Source organism: Hypanus sabinus, chromosome 7 (genome assembly GCF_030144855.1).
Source record: "Hypanus sabinus isolate sHypSab1 chromosome 7, sHypSab1.hap1, whole genome shotgun sequence".
Taxonomy (NCBI): domain Eukaryota; kingdom Metazoa; phylum Chordata; class Chondrichthyes; order Myliobatiformes; family Dasyatidae; genus Hypanus; species Hypanus sabinus.
In genome coordinates this window covers 13,433,613-13,453,649 of record NC_082712.1, presented here as the reverse complement: position 1 = coordinate 13,453,649, position 20,037 = coordinate 13,433,613, and positions in this window count along the sequence as shown.

Here is a 20,037-nt window from a genome sequence, read left to right as displayed (position 1 = left end):
TTAAAATACTTATCATTCTTGGTTAATGGGATTTCTGCTCCTGGACCTCAGCGCACAGCATCTGCACATCAGGGCTGTATGACGTCACCTTCATCTTTACACAGGATCGCAAGCTGTCATCTGTGAGGCGTGCGCGATGTTTGTTTTTAATGAAGTTCATGTAGGAGAACACCTGCTCACATACATATGTGGATCCAAAGATCGACAGGACTGCAAGCGCATACATTTTAATGTTTACATAAATGTCAGGGATAGCATTCCATGTTTCCAACACAAGTTTGTCCGGTTTGGGGAAGTTTTCAATATCACTCCATTTGTGATTCTGAGCAAGAGCGGCCTTCTGACGGGCAACATCTTCAAGGTCTGCTGTCAAGCGTCTAAACTTGGACACCCATATGTCTTTGTCGGGTATGTTGGCCAGTTCCATCTCAAGATCAGGTTGACTCACACCTGCCAATGCAGTCGTATTCAGTAGGGATGGATCGATGCTTAGGAGAGTGACCGGGAAGGATAATGTGTTTTTTTCTTCTCTGAACTCACAGAAGCGTTTCCCAAATGATGTTGCATTGCAATGATTGCAGAATGTCAATACTCTGAATTTATCATGTCGTGAGCTTGTTTGAACTCTCTCAAATTGGGGAAGTGAGACAATGTGCCTTTCTGTGAATCTCTGGCAAGCACTGTCAACTTGCACTCGAATGCCAAAACATCCTCCAACATGTGCAGGGCTGTGCGTCCTTTCCCCTGAAGAGCTGTGTTCAGCGTGTTCAGGTGCGCTGTCATGTCTACCATGAAGTGTAGCTTTTCCAGCCACTCTGGCTGTTCCAGCTCAGGAAAGGTGAGCCCTTTGCTGCCCAGGAAAGTTTTCACTTCTTCCAGACACGCGACAAAGTGTTTCAGCACCTCCCCTCTTGACAGCCACCGGACTTTGTTGTGCAGCAGGAGATCAGAATATGCGCTTTCCAGCTCGTCCAGTAACAAACTGAATTGACGGTGATTTAAACTTTTTGCCAGTATTTTATTGACAATCTGAATGACAACATCCATTACCTGTGCATTCCGGAGGAAATGTTTGAGCGCACAAAGCCTCTTGGTGCAAGATGCAGTGAAAAGTCAGCAGCTTTAGCTTTCTGCCCAGCGACTTCTGCAGTAAAGCCACAAATCCCTTGTACGCTCCTGTCATACTTGGTGCCCCATCAGTAGCTACTGACACCAAGTGGGTGGTCGTTAGTACTTTGGCTCTTAAACAATTCAAGACAGCCTCATAGATGTCCTCCCCCCGTGTTTGGCCTTTTAGAGGCATCAACTCAATCATTTCTTCCTGTGGCCAGGCAGAGTTTACATACCGGCAGAACAGCGCTATTTGTTTAATATCACCTTTGTCTTTAGACTCGTCACAGGCAATCGAGTAGGCCACAGCTGAATTGATGTCTTTAATTTGCTGTCTTGTGATGTCTTCTGCCATTTTTATGGTTCTGTCTTTGACAGTCTTTGCAGAGAGGGGCATATTCCTGATTTTCTGCACAATTTCACTCTTATTTTTAAAGTCCGTGAATAGATATTCTGAAATCTTAATGAAAGATTATTTTATATATTCACCATCTGTAAACTGCTTCCCGTGCCTGACTATTTACCGAGCGGCAACAAAACTAGCATATGTAGTTGATTTTCCAGACTTCATCCACTTCTTGAAATGATTTTTGCTCAGCTCAACCTTCCGCATCAGTTCCGAAACTGTTTTTTTTCTCTCATCTCCATCTGGATATTTTTGAGCAAAGCCTGTGTGTTTGCTGGAAATGTCTTGCGACTTTTGACTTTTTGCTGGTTGCTAGTTTCTCATTGCATATTAAGCATACCGGTAAACCAGTCTCGTCAGCACTGAAAGCAAATGAATCTGCCCACGTATCATTAAAAGTTCTGTTTTCTTCAGTCACTTTTCTTTTTTTAGAATTCTCCATAGTTCGCCTAACTTGGATCGAAAAATTAAAGAAATCGCGCACTGGCAGGTGTCAGGCATTGGTAGTGGTGACGTATATTAATAGCGACAAAAAACACATTTTATTTAGATTGTACAAGATCACCATAATCTCCAAATTTAGAATTACATTTCAAAAACTAACAAACTAACATAAAATACATTTTAATTAAATACTCATCATTTATTTTCCAAAGCCACAAGGAGCCGCAGCACAGAGATCAAAGAGCCACATGTGGGTCTGGAGCCGCGGGTTGCCGACCCCTGGCTTAGGGGAAAGGTTTAAATGGTTTTCAAAACCCAAGTGTTTGATTCAATACATATGTGATCTACTCCTGCAGAGTGAACTAAGCAGGAACTTTATCAGCTATTGACAGAACTGCTGCAATTATTAGGAACAAACACAAAATGCTGGAGGAAGTCAGCAGGCCAGTTAGTATCTATGGAAAAGAGTAACACCTTAACACCTCCAACCTGATGGCATGAACATCGATTTCTCAAAATTTCAGTAATACCCCACACCTCCGCCCCTTCAACATTTCCCAACCCTTTTCCCTCTCTCATGATATCTCCTTTCCCACCCATTGCCTCCCCTTGGTGCTTCTTCCCCTTTTTCTTTCTTCCATGGCAGACTGTCTCTTTCACCAATCAACTTCCCAGCTCTTTACTTCATCCCTTCCCCTCCAGGTTTCACCCAGTGTTTCTCTCTCCCTCCCCCCACCTTTTAAATCTACTCCTCAGCTTTTTCCCTCCAGTCGCACTGAAGGGTTTTGGACTGAAATGTTGACTGTACTCTTTCCCATAAGATGCTGCCTGGCCTGCTGAGTTCCTCCAGCATTTTGTTTGTGTTGCTAATAATTGCAGCAGTTCTGTCAATAGCTGATAATATTCCTGCTTAATTCCAATCTGCAGGAATAGATCTTCTATGTACTGTATCAAGCACTCAGGATTTGAAAATCATTTAAACCTTTCTCTAAGCGCTGGTGAAATATAGATGGGGAATTATGGAGCAATACAATTATGGGAATCATACAATTAACTGGATCAAAACAAAGTCCCACTTTGGCCAGGTAATCAGTCCCCAGTATATGTTCCCTCTCCCTGGGTAATTCCACCAGCACTGTTGAATGTTTCGATGCTATGTCTCCTATCCTTAATTCCAATGGCACACTCACACGTCCCACTTGTGGATGTCTGACAATTCAATGAGGATAACACTACCTTGTATCTCCCAATTTACGTTATTTACATTAGTGGTGTTGACGGTGGTTCGGGATCATCCAGTGTCCCATAAAAAGGTAACAGGGCAGCCTCCGACCCTAGCAACCACTCAAGGTCTTCCGGTTTCATTCCACCTTGTGTCACACCCATGTTGGTGAGGCCTGACACCATCACTCAGACTCAGGGTACAATTCCCTGGATGGTGGTGTCTCCACCATGTTATTCTGTGGGCTCCATCTTTCTGGCCCCTCCAAAGACAAACTGCATTGTTCTGCTCTTTCCTGTCTCAGGTTTGGACATTCTCTCTTCATCTGTCCCTCTTGGCCACAGTTATAGCATTTAATTACTCCACCTTCAGTTCTCCCTGTTCCTGGCCCTGTTCCATTTCCTCTGCCCTTCCTTGCCCCTTGATGGTGTGGCAGTGAGGCCCTCGGGGTGGGTCCCCTACCATTAATTCTCCATTCAGGTGCCTGACTTTAACAGGCATTACCTTCCCATTAGGGAGTTTAGATGGTCTCTGTATCTCCTTTTCCCTCACTCTACACATTTTCCTCAGTGACCGTGCCTCAGTATGTGTCGGTTCAGAAGGATCAAACATTTCCAGTGCCTTTTTAGATTCAACGGTATAGTGAGACGCCAGTATCCACAACCGTCTAAATGGCCGCACTCTACTGCTGTTCCTTCACTCCTTGGAACACAGTCTATAAATGGGATGCAAATGCAGTGGGATGTTCACCTCTCCTCCGGTAAATTGTTTTTAGTGCGTTGACTGGGTCCCTTCTGTTAACACCCATAGCAGTCAATATTGCGTTCTTCAGTCCCCACCATCTCACTGTAGATCCGGCAAAGCCGAGTGCATATTTGGATGGGACACATTATAATCAATCTCCTTTCCTTGAAGTTCTCTCTGATGGCTAGTTGCTTGGAAAAGCTCTTGAGTATCGTCTCTGAGCACACGTGTCCTGATATCCTCAGCAATATCTTTAAGTTGCTGTACACCGAACAGTGTGGTGTATGTTACAGTCTGAGTTTGATTTGCTGTCATGCTCCCTCCTCTCTGAGAGTAATGAGGGGTGCCAATCGTGCAGACGGTAGCACTGACCCCCTATGGTAGGGAGTCGGTGGGAATTCCTCGGGAAATGGTATTTTATAATTATCATAACCATATCTAGTAGCTTCATCTGCTAAATCATGCCAATCACTACCTCCATATTCACATCCCGCCCTCCCCCATTGGGACTGGGTTTGCTCTGAGGTGAGATCAGACAGAGACTGGCTTTGTTTTCTGGAGTGATTGAGGTGTTTTTAGAGAGTGAGTTTGTACTGATGAGAGACTGTGGAGAGATCACAGAGACTGGGTTTGTTCTGAGTGAAGATCGGACAGACTGGGTTTGGTCTGAGGGGAGATTGGACAGACTGGTTTTGGTCTGAGGGAGATCGGACAGACTGGGTTTGATCTGAGGGGAGATCAGACAGACTGGGTTTGGTCTGAGGGAGATCGGACAGACTGGGTTTGGTCTGAGGGAGATCGGACAGACTGGGTTTGGTCTGAGGGGAGATCGGACAGACTGGGTTTGGTCTGGGGGAGATCGGACAGACTGGGTTTGGTCTGAGGGAGATCGGACAGACTGGGTTTGGTCTGAGGGGAGATCGGACAGACTGGGTTTGGTCTGAGGGGAGATCGGACAGACTGGGTTTGGTCTGAGGGGAGATCGGACAGACTGGGTTTGGTCTGAGGGGAGATCGGACTGACCGGGTTTGGTCTGAGGGGAGATCGGACAGACTGGGTTTGGTCTGAGGGGAGATCGGACAGACTGGGTTTGGTCTGAGGGGAGATCGGACAGACTGGGTTTGGTCTGAGGGAGATTGGACAGACTGGGTTTGGTCTGAGGGGAGATAGGACAGACTGTGTTTGGTCTGAGTGTTGATAAAAATAATGCCAAATAATTTCACAGCTGAAAAGACTGAACTTTTCTTTTAGGGATGTGGTAAGTGAGGAAGTAGCTGGAAATATCTCCTCTTTCATTGCGGTAGGAAAAACAACACAGAATTATCAGTGACTTGTGCAAGATAAAGTTACAGGTTGGCTTTATCTGTCACACATTCATCAAAATAAATAGCTTCTTGTGTCACAGACAGAGATGGACCACATCAAGCTGAATGCACCCAGACAGGGTGCTGTCTATGGCGTTTGATAACTCTGGTCTTCTACTCACTGAAGTTTAGAAGAATGTTGGGGGGTGCAGCGGATCTCACTGAAACCCATACAATACTGAGAGACCTGGAGAGGATGTTTCCAATTTTGGGGAAGTCTTGGAACTGAGGGCACAGCCTCAGTATAGAAGGACAGCAATTTAGAACAGAGATGAGGAGGAATTTCTTTAGCCTGGGAGTCGTGAATCTGTGGAATTCATTTCCACAGGCAGCTGTGGAGGCCAAGTCATTGACCATATTTAAAGCAGAACTTCATAGGTTCCTGTTTAGTCAAGGAGTTAAAGGTTGTGGGGAGAAGGGAGGAGAATGGGGTTGAGATGGAAAACAAGAGAAACTGAAATTGAACACAACAGGGGGTTTGTTTCAGCTAATGCAGGCCCCTCCCATCTGCTGATTTATTACAATATATATTTGAAGTTGCAAAGTGAAAATAATATGGAGTCATAAAGGTGAAGTCTCACTCTAAATCATCTCCTGAGGGAAATAGAAAGGCTGATGAATTGGCGAAGCAAGGTGCTTTTATTGGGCAGAAATGGCAGCTACAACTTGGGAGTCTGGAAGGCAGAAGGGAAAACAGATTAAGGTTATGGATTTAACAGAGGACTCCGCAAGGGTTGAGCAGAAGGGTCATTAGAGGATTAGAGGAGTTAGAATTAGATTTTCCTTGTGCCTTGATGACAATAAGGAATACAGTGGTGTCTTCAACGGGTTATATCCCGTATAAATTCATGACCGGAAGGGATATGAAAGAAGGAGTTGTTCGGATTAGATTTGTCAGAACTTGATATCAATGGGTATGTTTCAGAAAAGTGGTACAGCAATTAGTAGAGGCAGTGAAAGAGGCCAGTTATGTGGCAGCCTACCAAACAGGAAAGAAGAAGCAACAGAGTAAAGCTGACTAACTCAAAAGTCAGTATCATGGAATTTAACCCAGGACAAAGAGTGATGATTAGAAACACCAACCCACTCATTGTTAAATCCAAGGTTCGCAGGGCCCTATGAAATTATAGACAAAGCAAACCCTTCAGTGCACAGTGCTGACTTCTCACGATAAAAGTGGGTGGTACCATATCAACCAGCTGAAATTGGTGGGGGAGAAACAGGAATGTTATCACCATCAGCACATAACAATTGATGTACATGGTGGTTCTGATTTGGGGGACTCGAGGATGGAACAAATGTTCCAAGAAGATGGGAACCTGCCCACTCAAGGAGGTGATTTTTATTTTCCACATCCTGAGACACAGGGGAGTTCTGCCAAAAAATCAAAGGGAAAGGAAGAAATGCCAGTGTTTGTCTCTCCTATCCCAAAACAAAATTGGGTGAGGAAAAATAGATGCCTTGAATCCAAAGACAACTGGGAGTCTGGACTGGTTTGTCTAGAAAAACAAGTAGAAAATATGTACAAAATAATTTAAGATTTAAACTGGAAGTAGGAGCGGAGATGATCCTTAAATATTTACAGTTTTTGTCAGTGGCCGGGCCCTTTCCAGGTTTTCAAAACTATTAGAAAAATCACTACTCCATACCCACAAGTGATGGAAACTATACCAGAGCCTAAATGTAGTGAGACGCAGCGTAACACAAATGGGACAGGGTTAGTGTTAGGAGATACAGGGGAATTTGACACTTTGGTACCAGGGTACGAGCACTCGCAGATAATTTTTAATCTAACTGAAATAATGGTGCCTGAATAGTGCTCACCTACAACAAAACAATTATTTGCTCACCCTTATGAGAGACAACTAAGCAGAGCGAGGTTAGGCCCATCAAAAACAGTAGGAAAAGAGGACTACTGGAATTAGTGGGAGTAGATTATACATCAGGGGCAGCAACAGTCAACAGCCTCGATATAGCAGAATTAGAAAACCAGACACAGTACCTCCAGCAGAAAATAAAGGATATTACTGGAGAGAATTACAGAGATCGGGTACAAACTAATACAAACAGATTGGTTGAGGTGCATCCGGGTAACCCTGTTACTGGTAAATTTCTGTAGCCCTTTCATGATACAACAAATCCGATTACTGACCACATAGACCTCACATCTAAGGAAATGCAGAAAACTGAGATCCGTGCTACGTATGCTAGTTGGTTGCTCACCATGACTGGCACTAATCTGTTGCAACTTGATGCACATCAAGGAGCAAACTGGGTCTCAGATGAGCATCTAAAAAAATGGGTTGGAGAAAGGGTGCCATTGTATCATATCAGAAGCCTTACGGTAACCAACAGAGAACTCGATACCTGTGATGATGGTAAAGGAAGGTTTTTTTTATGTCAGAGTGGTATTCCATAATTTCCCCATATGGAAATAATTCAACCTACATTTTGAAAAGATGTTCACAATGTTGGAAAGTATCATCAGAATACATAGATATCCTTAAATAACCCACTGATATATGCTACTGTTATGAATGGTACTGGGAAAGAGTGCGATTTATCAAGATGCCATCAAGAGGGAGACAACTGATCTTGTCCAGAAGGAATGACAAAGCAGAAGCTTAAAACCTGTACTTGTGAAAATTATTCATTGTCCATTTTGCCTGTGAATAACTAGGCTTTCTTACAATATGCATTGGTGGGACAGACGTATTACATAGCAACAGGGCCCACAAGTTATACGAAGGGATGGAAACAATGCCCTTTTGGAAAGTCACAATATCATGAGAGGGAACGTGACTTTAGACCTGGCCATTGGAGGATGAACTTTGCCTCAGCCAGGGGGAGAACTTCAAGACTCGATGCACAGATACAGATCAATATCTGTGGGACTGTGTTGTTACTGAGTTGCCACCAGTTCCTCACTTGACTGCAGACTGGACACATGTTATGGCAGAGGAAACAGAGATAATCCATCGATGGACTAAACACACTAAAGTAATTAAAACACACGCTGGAGAAGCAAATGAAATATTGAGTCACCAGGCTTTTGGAGTAAGTTTTGGAATTGGAGGTCAAATGTTCAAATACATCCATGGGTAAGAATAGTATCACATACCGCTACAATACTAATTTTATGCCCCCTGAGGTATATCAACTGAGAAGACGCAATAATGGAAAATAAATTGAGGATAAGGTTTTCATGAAAAAGCAGAGACGATTGTAGGTATAAAGTGGGTGAAGTTAGTTAGTAAATGTTAATATTATTTATAGAATGTAAGTGTTACACACCTACAAGGCAGTCCTATGGGCAGTCATCTGAATGAGAGGAGGATAATGATCTCAGGATAAATATCTTTGGATGAAGAGGAGGAAGATGTTGGCCAGAAGAATCTACAGTCTACAATTAGTGGATTTGATGAATCAAGGTCAGGGGAAGGAGACAGACCAGTTGTCTTTGTTCCCTCACCCCCCATTTTGTGGATTCTGAACTATATTCATGCTCTTGGATAATCTAATCAGAGCAACTGAAAGTGGACATGAGAAACTTCAGGACCCGAAGGACCTGCTAAACATGAGCCCATTCTCGGAGGAGGAGCTACTTATTACGTAAGATGCCAGACCTACCAAAGAATCAATCTGTAATCTCGTTAGACTCTGTCTGGGTCACCTAGTTTAATGGGTTTGGACCAGTCAGAGTTGAAAGACTCAAATACACAAGTCTGGGGTGGGTAGGACCAGGAAACAATGTGGGTTGTTGCCCTGTATAATGAGCAGTGAGAAGGTGACCCAGGTAGGTCAGGTGACCTTGAGTCAAAGGGATGGAGATCCACCAGTTCAATTGATGAGGAACAGTATAAGATTCAGGAGCTCCAAATACGTAGGAGCCATAACTCTCCCGCAGTCAGAGAACAACCATCAGGGATAAGGAGGACATGTGGAGATCGAGACCATGAGGAACACCTAGCCAGTGTGGACTCATTTCCCAGATAATCGCTTTCCTCTTCATTCACTATTCATGGAGGGTCAGGGATTCCAGTAGGGTGCACATACGTAGTTCGTTGGAGAACCCACATTCTTTTCAGTTGTGAAGTTGCTCATCATTACAAGTGGTGCTTTGTGTAACAGTCCGCAGAGTAGACCCTAATTCTCCAATGTCACTTCACTTCTTCTTCAGAAAAAGAGAGCGCTATGTGGAAGGGAATTTCTAGGCAGTGCCTAAAGTAGTTTACATGGTCAGCACAACATTGTGGGCTGAATGGCCTGTAATGCACTGTGGATTTTCTACCTTCCTATGTTTCCAACACACTTTCCTCAGGACAAGCCCAGTCTGTCCAATGACTCAACAGAACAAAGCCAGTCTCTTGAATCTCCCCTCAGAACAAAGCCTGTCTCTCTAATCTCCACTCAGAACAAATCCAATCTCTCTAATCTACCATAAAAAACAGAAATTATCTCTGATCTCACCTCAGAATAAACCCAGACTCTCTAATCTCCCATCAGAACAGACCCAGTCCGACCAATCTTTCCTCAGAAAAAATAGTGTCTGCGATCTACACTCAGAACACACCCAGTCCCTCCAATCTCCCATCAGAACAAATCCAGCATTAAATCAATTTCTTCAGCGGTTTGATCGCGGCACGACTGCGCAAGCGAGTGGACGTCAGCCAGTGAGAACCATGGGAAGAGTTTAAAAGGAGACAGCTTTACAGAGCAGGCACTATAGTAGAGGGAAACAGACAAGGAAGGCTTTGGCTCAACAGGGCTTCGGCGGTAACGGGTCGAGGCCAGGTAGGTTATCTGTGTAGAATACAGACAGGAAGAATGTCTGTGCTCGGTGTCAGATGACTCCCAGCCTCTTGGACAGCCACATCTGCACCTGGTGTGTCGAGCTGCAGCTTCTTGGTGACTGTGTTAGGGAACTGGATCTGCAGCTCAATGACCTTCGCGTGGTCAGGGAGAGCAAGGAGCTGATAGAGAGGAGTTACAGGCAGGTAGTTACACCGGGGCCTCGGGAGTTAGGTAAATGGGTAACAGTCAGGAGAGGGAAGGACGAGTCAGATGCCAGACAGTACCCTTGTGGCTGTCCCCCTTAACAGTAAGTACTCCTGTTTGAGGACTGTTGGGAGGAACAGCCTACAGGGGGAAGCAACAGTGGTCACGTCTCTGGCACAGAGTCTGGCCCTGTGGCTCAGAAGGGTAAGCAAAGGAAGAGGATGGCAGCAGTGATAGGGGACTCCATAGTTAGGGGGTCAGATAGGCGATTCTGTGGATGCAGGAAAGAAACGCGGATGGTAGTTTGCCTCGATTGTGCCAGGGTCCAAGATGTTTCTGATCGCGTCCACGTTATCCTGAAGTGGGATGGTGAACAGCCAGAGGTCGTGGTACACATTGGTACCAATGACACTGGTAGGAAAAGGGAGGAGGTCCTGAAAGCAGACAACAGAGAGCTAGGAAGGAAGTTGAGAAGCAGGACCACATCTCGGGATTACTGCCTGTGCCATGTGACACCGAGCACAGGAATAGAATGAGGTGGAGGATAAATGCGTGGCTGAGGGATTGGAGCAGGGGGCAGGGATTCAGATTTCTGGATCATTGGGACCTCTTTTGGGGCAGGTGTGACCTGTACAAAAAGGTCGGGTTGCATTAAATCTGTTTGGGGAGAGGGTGTTGGGTTTGGTGCTGTCAGCACTGTATTTTTTGAGAGGGAGGGGGTTGGGGTCTTGGGGCTTTTGATCTTCTGACAATCGTCTTCCAGGTGGGCGATCGGTTGGCTTTTGTGCGAGGGAGGGAGGTGGGGGGCGGGGAGTGGGGTTTGTGGTTTGCGAGATTCTTCCATTTCCTTTTCATGTGGGGGTATTGATATCTATTCTAGTAATGAATCCCATGGTATTTCTGGATATCAGGGTTATCTGGAGAAAGTGAATATCAGAGTTGTATTCCACGTGCAAACTTGGACAATAAAATGAACCTTTGATCCTTTCCCCATAGACGCTGCCCGACCTGCTGAGTTCCTCCAGTATTTTGTGTGTGTTGCTCTGGATTTCCAGCAATGGCAGAATTTCTCCTGTTTATGACCATGATTGTTCTTGGCAATTTTTCTACAAAAGTGGTTTCCATCACCTTCTTCTGAGCAGAGTCTGTACAGGATGGGTGAGCCCAGCCATTGTCAATACTCTTCAGAGATTGTCTGCCTGGTGTCAGTGGTCGCATAACCAGAATTTGTGATCTGCACCAGCTGCTCATACAACCATCCGCCACCTGATCCCATGGGTTCACGTGACCCTGATCAGGGGCGAAGCAGGGGCTACACCTCGCCCAAGGGTAAAGTGAAGACTAGTGGAGGGAAGGAGTGTCTTACACCTCCTTTGGTAAAGACGTATCTTCACCCTGACACCCCGTTATACATTGCAATACATATTAATTAAAAACTGTAAATTTCAAAAGAAATATATGCCACCATGTATAATTTTAAATTAAATAAATATCACAAGAAGAGGGAAGAAAGGAAACAAAGTGAGCTGGTCCTCACTTTTCTGATTGTCCATTCAGAAATCTGACGGCAGAAAGGAAGAAGCTCTTCCTGAAACGCTGAGTGTGCAACTTCTCTGGGAAGCTTCCTGATCCTCCATTAGAACTCCACTCATTCCTCCCAGGCTCAGGCAAGGCCCTGGAGGAACGCTGTTGTGTTTTGTTGGCTGCACGTGTCACTGATTGACAATTAAACTTGAACTTGAATGTGGCGACGGGTTCTTTTCTGGGTCTGATCTACAGTCAGATCTCACTCGGGGACAGACAGATAAACCCAGGAGTGAGGGTTGATTAGAGAAAGGATAATGGTAACAGGGTTCACTTGCTGCCCCCAAAACCCACCCCATCCCCTCCAGAACGTGTCTATGGTCTCTTACCTGCAGTCGGATCTCACTCTGGATCACATGGTTAAATGGGGGTTTGACGTAGGATAAGTAATCATGCTTCCCTTTCCCGAATTCAGCCAGACGCAGGTGGCTGTGACTGTCTCCCTCACTCAGCTGCTTTATCCTGATCAAGATGTTTCCTCCCTCTGGGTCCCTGACGAGCTTGTACTGAGTCAGTCGTTTTCTGCTGCCCACGATCCATTTCCTCAGTGCCTGAAGGTGACGATGTATTGGTAGGGATCCTTCCTCATCCACATCACCGTGTGTGCGGTGAGGCTCTGCCGAGGCCGTGTGTACACACAGGGTAACGTGGCCGAAGCTCCCTCGGTTCCAGTCATCACAGAGACACTCTCATTGGGAGTTGAGGGAAGGACAGGCGATCTTCTGTGAGTTATAAATATACATTCCTTATGGACTGTTTGTCCCACTCCCATCTTTCCTTTTTTACCATCCATCCTTTCCTGGGTCCCTTTAATCCAGTTCCCACTCCCCTATCAAGTTAGTTTAAACCCTCCCCAACGGCTCTAACGAACCTGCCCATGAGAATATTGGTCCCGTTCGAGTTCAGGTGAACTCATCAATTTTATGGAGGTCCTGCCTCCCCCAGAGGAGATCCCAATGACCTCAGAACCTCGTCCTGCCCCCTGCACCCGCTTCTCAGCCACACATTAATTTGCCAAAACATCATGTTTCTACCCTCACTGGTGCATGGCACAGGAAGCAATCCAGAAATTATTACCCTGGATGTCCTGCTTCTCAGCTTCTACCTCGCTCTCTAAATTCCCTTTTCAGGACAACTTTGCATTTTGTTCCTATGCCATTGGTACCAATATGTACCAAGACATCTGGCTGCTCTCCCTCCCCCTCCAAAATGTTGCGGACGCAATCTAAGATGTCCCTGACCCTGGCACCTGGGAGACAACGTACCATTCAGGCATCCCGTTCACATCCACAGAATGTTCTACCTGTTCTCCTGACTAATGAGTCCCCTATCACTACCGCTGCCCTCTTTCCCTTCTGCACCACAGACCTATGCTCAGTGCCAGTAACCCGGTCTCCGTGGCATTCCCTGGGAAGTCCTGTGCCATGACAGAATCCAAAACAGTGTACTTACTATTGAGGGGAATGGCCACAGGGGTGCTCTGCACCAACTGCCTATTCATATTTCCATTTCTCCTGACAGTCACCCAACTACTCACTTCCTGCAATCGAGGGGTGGCTACTTCCCTATAACTCTCCAACAAGAGAAAATCTGCAGATGCTAGAAATCCAAGAAATGCTCTCAAAATGCTGGAGGAACTCAGCAGGACAGGCAGCTTCAATGAAAAAAAGTCCAGTTGACATTTTGGGCTCTTACTCTATCCTGCAGCCACCTCATCAGGGATAGGGTTCCTCTTGTCCTCACCTACCACCCCACCAGCCTCTGCATCCAGCATATAATTCTCTGGAACTTCTGCCACCTCCAACAGGATCCCACAACCAAACATACTTTTCCCTCTCCCCATCCCCCCCACTATCCAAAGGGATCAATCCCTGCATGACTCCATTGTCAATTCATCCATCCCCACGATCTCCCTCCTGACACTTATCCTTACAAGCAGAAGCAGTGTTACACCTGTCCCTACACTTCCTCCCTCACTACCATTCAGGGCCCGAAACAGCCCTTCCAGGTGAGGCAACTGTGAGTCTGTTGGGGTCATATACGGTGTTTGCTGCTCCTGATGTGGCCCCCTATATAACCTGATGTAGACTGGGAGTCCGCTTTGCCGAGCACCTATGCTCCATCTACCAGAAAAAGCAGGATCTCACAGTGACCACTTACTTTAATTCCACTGTGTCCATCCATGACCTCCTCCACTATTGCAATGAGACCACACCTAGATTGGAGGAACAACACCTTATATTCTGGTTGTATAGTCCCCGACCTGATAGCATGAACATTGTGCAGTGGCTCCCACCTACCCCCTCCTTCACTATTACCCATCCCCTTTTCCTTGCCTCACCTCATCTCCTTGCCTGCCCATTGCCTCCCTTTGATGTTTCATGTTCTTGGATCATTGGGATCTCTTCTGGGGGAGGTATGACCTGTTCAAAAGAGACGGGTTGCACAGGAAAGAGGAAGAAGAGGACAGCAGTAGTGATAGGGGACTCATTGGTCAGGTGAACAGGTAGAACATTCTGTGGATGTGAACGAGATGCCTGAATTGTACGTTGTCTCCCAGGTGCCAGGGTCAGGGACATCTTAGATTGCGTCCGCAACATTTTGGAGGGGGAGGGAGAGCAGCCAGATGTCTTGGTACATATTGGTACCAATGGCATAGGAACAAAATGTGAAGAGGAGGTCCTGAAAAGAAAATTTAGAGAGCTAGGTTAGAAATCTGGATTTCTGGATTAAATCTGGACCAAGACTACACATTGTATCAGACAGATAGGAAGGTAGGCAGAGGGGGTGGTGTGGCTCTGCTGGTAAAGAATGGCATCAAATCAGTAGAAAGATGTGAAATCGGATCAGAAGAATTTGAATCCTTGTGGGTTGAGTTAAGAAACTGCAAGGGTAAAAGGACCCTGATGGTACTTACATACAAGTTTCCCAACAGGAGCTTGGAGGTGGACAACAGATTACAATGGGAAATAGAAAGAGTATGTCAAAACAGTAATGTTATGTTTATCATGGGAGATTTCAACTTGCAGGTCGATTGGGAAAATCAGGTTGGTCATGGATCTCAAGAAAGTGAATTCGTTGAACACCTAAGAGATGGCTTTTTAGATCAGTTTGTCATTGAGCCTAATAGGGGATCAGTTATACTGAACTTGATGTTTTGTAATGAACTGGAGGTGATAAGGGCGTTTAAGGTAAAAGAACTCCTCGGAGACAGTAATTACAATATCATTAAGTTGAACTTGACATTTGATAGGGAGAAAGTAAAGTCTGATGTAGCAGTCTTTCAGTGGAGTAAAGTAAATTACAGTGGTATGAGAGAGGAGTGGGCCAAAGTAAAGTTAAAGAATTTGCTAGCAGGAATGACAGCAGAGCCGCAATGGTGGGAGTTCCTGGAAAAATGAGGAAGGAGCAGGATAGATGTATTCCAAAAATGAAGAAATACTCAAATGGAGAAATAGTACAAACATGGCTGACAAGGGAAGTCAAAGCTAATATAAAAGCAAAAGAGAGGACATACAACAAAGCAAAAATGTGTGGGAAGGCAGAAGATGGGGAAGCTTTTAAAACCCTACCAAGATCAACTGAAAGAATAGTTAGGAGGGAAAAGATGAAATGTGAAAGCAGGCAAGCAAACAATATCAAGGTGGATAGTGAAAGCTTTTTCAAATATGTAAAAATTAAAAGAGAGATGAGAGTAGATTTAGGACCGCTAGAAAATGAGGCTGGAGAAATAATAACGAGGGCTAAGGAGATGATTGATGAATCATCAGGCTTCACTGTGAAAGACACTCACAGTGTTCCAGATGTTGAAGGGTGTGAGGGAAAAGAAGTGGGTGCAGTTACTATTACAAGGGAGAACTTGCTCAAAAAGCTGAAAGACCTAAGGGTATATTAGTCACCTGGACCAGATGAACTGCACCCTAGGGTTCTGAAAGTGGTAACAGTCGAGATTCTGGAGGAATTTATAAGGATCTTTCAAATCAATGATTGGACTGGCATGGTGCCAGAGGACTGGAAAAATGCAAATGTCACTACACTCTTTAAGAAAGGAGGAAGGCAGCAGAAAGGAAACTCCCTATACAGACCATCTTGCTGGTGAACGTGCAGTCTCTGGTGAATAAAATCGATGATCTCAGAGTTAGGGTACTGAATCAGAGGGACATTAGGATCGTGTGTGTCCTTTGTTTCACAGAATCCTGGTTAACCCTTTCCGTACTGGATGCAGCAATCCTGATTGATGGGTTTACTATACACTGTCAGGATAGATCTGTAGAGTGTCTCAAAAGCAGAGGTGGAGGAGTATGCCTCATGATGAACTCCTCTTGGTGCACAAATATATCAGTGCTGTCCCAATTCTGCTCACCAGACCTGGAATATCTAGTGGTTAAGTGTCGTCCATTTTAGTTACCACAGGAGTTCTCCTGGGTCATTTAGTTAGCAGTATACATTCCACCTCAGGCCAGTGTCAATCAGGCTTTAGATGATCTGGGCATGGGATTAACATGCATTAAACAGCACACCCTAATGCCTTCACCATCGTTTTGGGGGATTTTAACCAGGCCAGTCTAAAAAAAACACTAAACAATAACCATCAACAGATCACTTGCAATACCAGAGGAAACAACACACTGGACCATTGTTACACCACCATCAAGAATGGTTACAGTGTTATTCCATGCCCTCACTTCAGGAAGTCTGATCACCTGGCTGTACTACGACTCCCTGAGTACAGGCAGAGGCTGAAGACGGCTGCACCAGTAGTGAGGACCAAGAAGGTACGGTCAAGGGAAGCACAGGAGCCTTTGTAGCACTGCTTTGAATCAGTGGACTGGACTGCATTCAGGGATTCATCTTGGAATCTGGATGAGTATGTATCCATTGTTACTGACTCCATTGAAACGTGTGTGTGTGTGTGTGTGTGTGTGAGTGTGTGTGTGAGTGTGTGTGTGTGTGTGTGTGTGTGTGTGAGAGTGTGTGAGTGTGTGTGTGTGTGTGAGTGTGTGTGTGTGAGAGTGTGTGTGTGTGCGTGTGTGTGAGTGTGTGTGTGTGAGAGTGTGTGTGTGTGCGCATGTGTGTGAGTGTGTGAGTGTGTGTGTGAGTGTGAGTGTGTGTGTGTGTGTGCGCGTGCATGTGTGTGTGTGTGAGTGTGTGTGTGAGTGTGAGTGTGTGAGTGTGTGTGTGTGTGTGTGAGAGTGTGTGCGTGTGTGTGAGTGTGAGTGTGAGTGTGAGTTTGTGTGTGAGTGTGAGTGTGTGTGTGTGAGTGTGTGGGTGAGTGTGAGTGTGTGTGCGAGTGTGTGTGAGTGTGAGTGTGTGTGTGTGAGTATGTGTGTGTGAGTGTGAGTGTGTGTGTGCGTGTGTGTGTGTGTGTGCGCTTGTGTGTGTGCGTGTGTGTGTGTGCATGTGTGTGTGTGCATGTGTGTGTGTGAGTGTGAGTGTGTGTGTGTGTGTGTGAGTAGGAGTGTGTGCTGGTGCCTGCAAAGACTCGCTTTACATTCGCAAACCAAACGCTGTGGATGAACCAGGAGGTACATCATTTGCTGAAGGCTGGATCTGTGACATTCTGGACTGGAGACAGAGATCTGTACCAACAAAACCAGTTCTGACTCGCGGAGGGCTATTTTAAGGGCAAAGAGACAATTTTGAATGAAGTTGGAGGTGACATTGGATGCACAGCAATTCTGGCAGGGTATGTAAGACATTACTTCCTACAAAGCGAAACCCAAATAGCATGAATGGCCACGATGCCTCAGTACCAGATGAACTCAACACCTTCTAGGCCCACTTTGAAAGGGAGAACACAACGACAGCTGTGATGATCCCTGCTGCACCGGATGACCCTGTGACCTCTGACTCGGAGGTTGAACTGCTTTGAGAGGTTGGTTACGTCTGGACTGAACTCCTGCCTCAGCAAGGAACTGGACCCACTGCAATTTGCCTATCACTACAATAGGTCAACAGCAGATGCAATCTCAATGGCTCTTCATACGGCCTTAGACCACTTGGACAATACAAACACCGAAGTCAGGATGCTGTTCATCGACTACAGCTCAGCATTTAACACCATCATTTCAACACTCCTGATTGAGACGCTGCCGAACCTGGGCCTCTGTACCTCCCTCTGCAATTAGATCCTCGACTTTCTAACCAGAAGACCACAATCAGCGTGGGTTGGTGACAACATATCCTCCTCGCTCACATTCACTACTGGTGCACCTCAGGGGTGTGTGCTTAGCACACTGGTTGGTTGATGCTTTTGTTGTTGCCTCTGAGTGAATGGGCAGTGGGGGTCTTTGGGACTCTGGGATTTTCATTCTTTGGAGGCTTTCTTTCTGCGTCATGGACGTCTGCAAAGAGTAAGAATTTCAGGTTGGATAGAAACATAGAAAACTTGCAGCACAATACAGGCTCTTCAGCCCACAAAGTTGTCCTGACCATGTTGCTAATGTAGAAATTACTCGGGTTACCCATAGCCCTCTATTATATGTGGAATACATTCTCTGATATTAAATTCAACCATTAAACCATTGAATCAGCAAGTCAGGCAGCATCTATGAAAGGAAGTCGACGTTTTGGGCCAAGATATTTCATCATGACTCAACTGCTTATTTCTTTCCATTGATGCTGCGAGACTTGCTGGGATCCACCAGAATTTGTATGTGTTGCTCTAGATTTCCAGACTCCCTTTATTTATGATTTGGCATCATAAAATTGTTGCTACTTGAAAATATTTTGGGAGTCGGCCGCCTCTGCATTCGATGCTGGAGACAATTCTGTAATGTTCACTTCACTTGGAGATAGGGAAATTTAAAGTGTCTTCGGTGTGGTACCATGTGTGTCCCATGGCTGTGGCCAGAGGTCTTGGACATCACATTGAGTATGAACAACTAAATTGAAGGATGAATCTGCTATTGGTACCATACCCTAACTACAGGAAACTGCAAAGACAACCCTAGAGTCCTTCACCCACTCCTCAGTGCTTTGGACTTCTCATTCACTGCACTTTACTTCCTGACCCTGAATTACTGACCTTTTTTCAGTTGCTGTAGGATATTGAGGAACTGTCAAACTGTTCTTACGACTCACAAGAACCACAATGCTGACCACTCAAAAGAAGAAGAGGTCGAACAGAGGGGAAAATTATTCTAAGAACTTAAGGGAACAACTACAAAGTGTGCCTCAATGCACTCACCATATCCTGTGTAAAACAAACCTGCCCTGCCCTTTAAAGTGCACACCCTCCCCAACCAACACACATACACAAAGCTTAAGGTAGTGCTTGTGCTATTTGTAGCAATGGAGCAGTTTGGGAACAGTTTGTTCTCCTTCTCTGATGAAAGATGTGCTGGCATTGGGGGTGGGGGGGGGGCAGAGGAGGGTGAGAAGAAAGATTCCAGGAGTGAAATGGTTAACACATGAGAATCGTTTGACAGCTCTGGGCCTGTCCTCGCTGCAGCTTAGAAGAATGAGGGGACATCTCACTGAATCCTGTTGAATATTGAAAGCCTGAGATAGAGTTGAAGTGGGGAGGATGTTTTTAATGTGGATGAGTCTAGGACCAGAGGGCATGAATCAGAATTGAGTGATTTCCATTTAGAACAGAGCTGAGGAGGAATATGGTTTGGCAGGTGGCAATGAATTGTGGAATTCATTGGCACTAACGGCTGTGTATGCTAAATCATTGAGTACATTTAAAGTTGAGGAAGATAGGTTATTGGTATCAGGGCGTCAAAGGTTAGGGGAAGAAGGCAGAAGAGAGGGATACATTGGGATAATAAAATAATCATGATGGCATAGCAGGGGATAGTCGATGGGTCGAATGGCCGAATTATTCTCTTGTGTGTTATGGTCTTAACTACAAAAGCCTTTACAAACTCACTGCAAATTAAGTAATGTAACACACAGACAAGAACATGACAATACCCGATCATACACACTTCCATATAGGGGAAGATGTACCACAGACATGAAAGTGCCAGATAATCAAACATTTCACAGTCAAAGGCATTTAGATCACGTCTTCCCCATTCTGAATTTGTTCTGAGCAACAATTGAACCTTTCAAACATCTCTGCATTGGGCTGCTGCCACATGAGTGTTTGAAGGGGATTAATTGAGCTGGAGGTCTGTAATTAGGGATGTTTCATAGGGTTTTGTGCTGGGACCTCT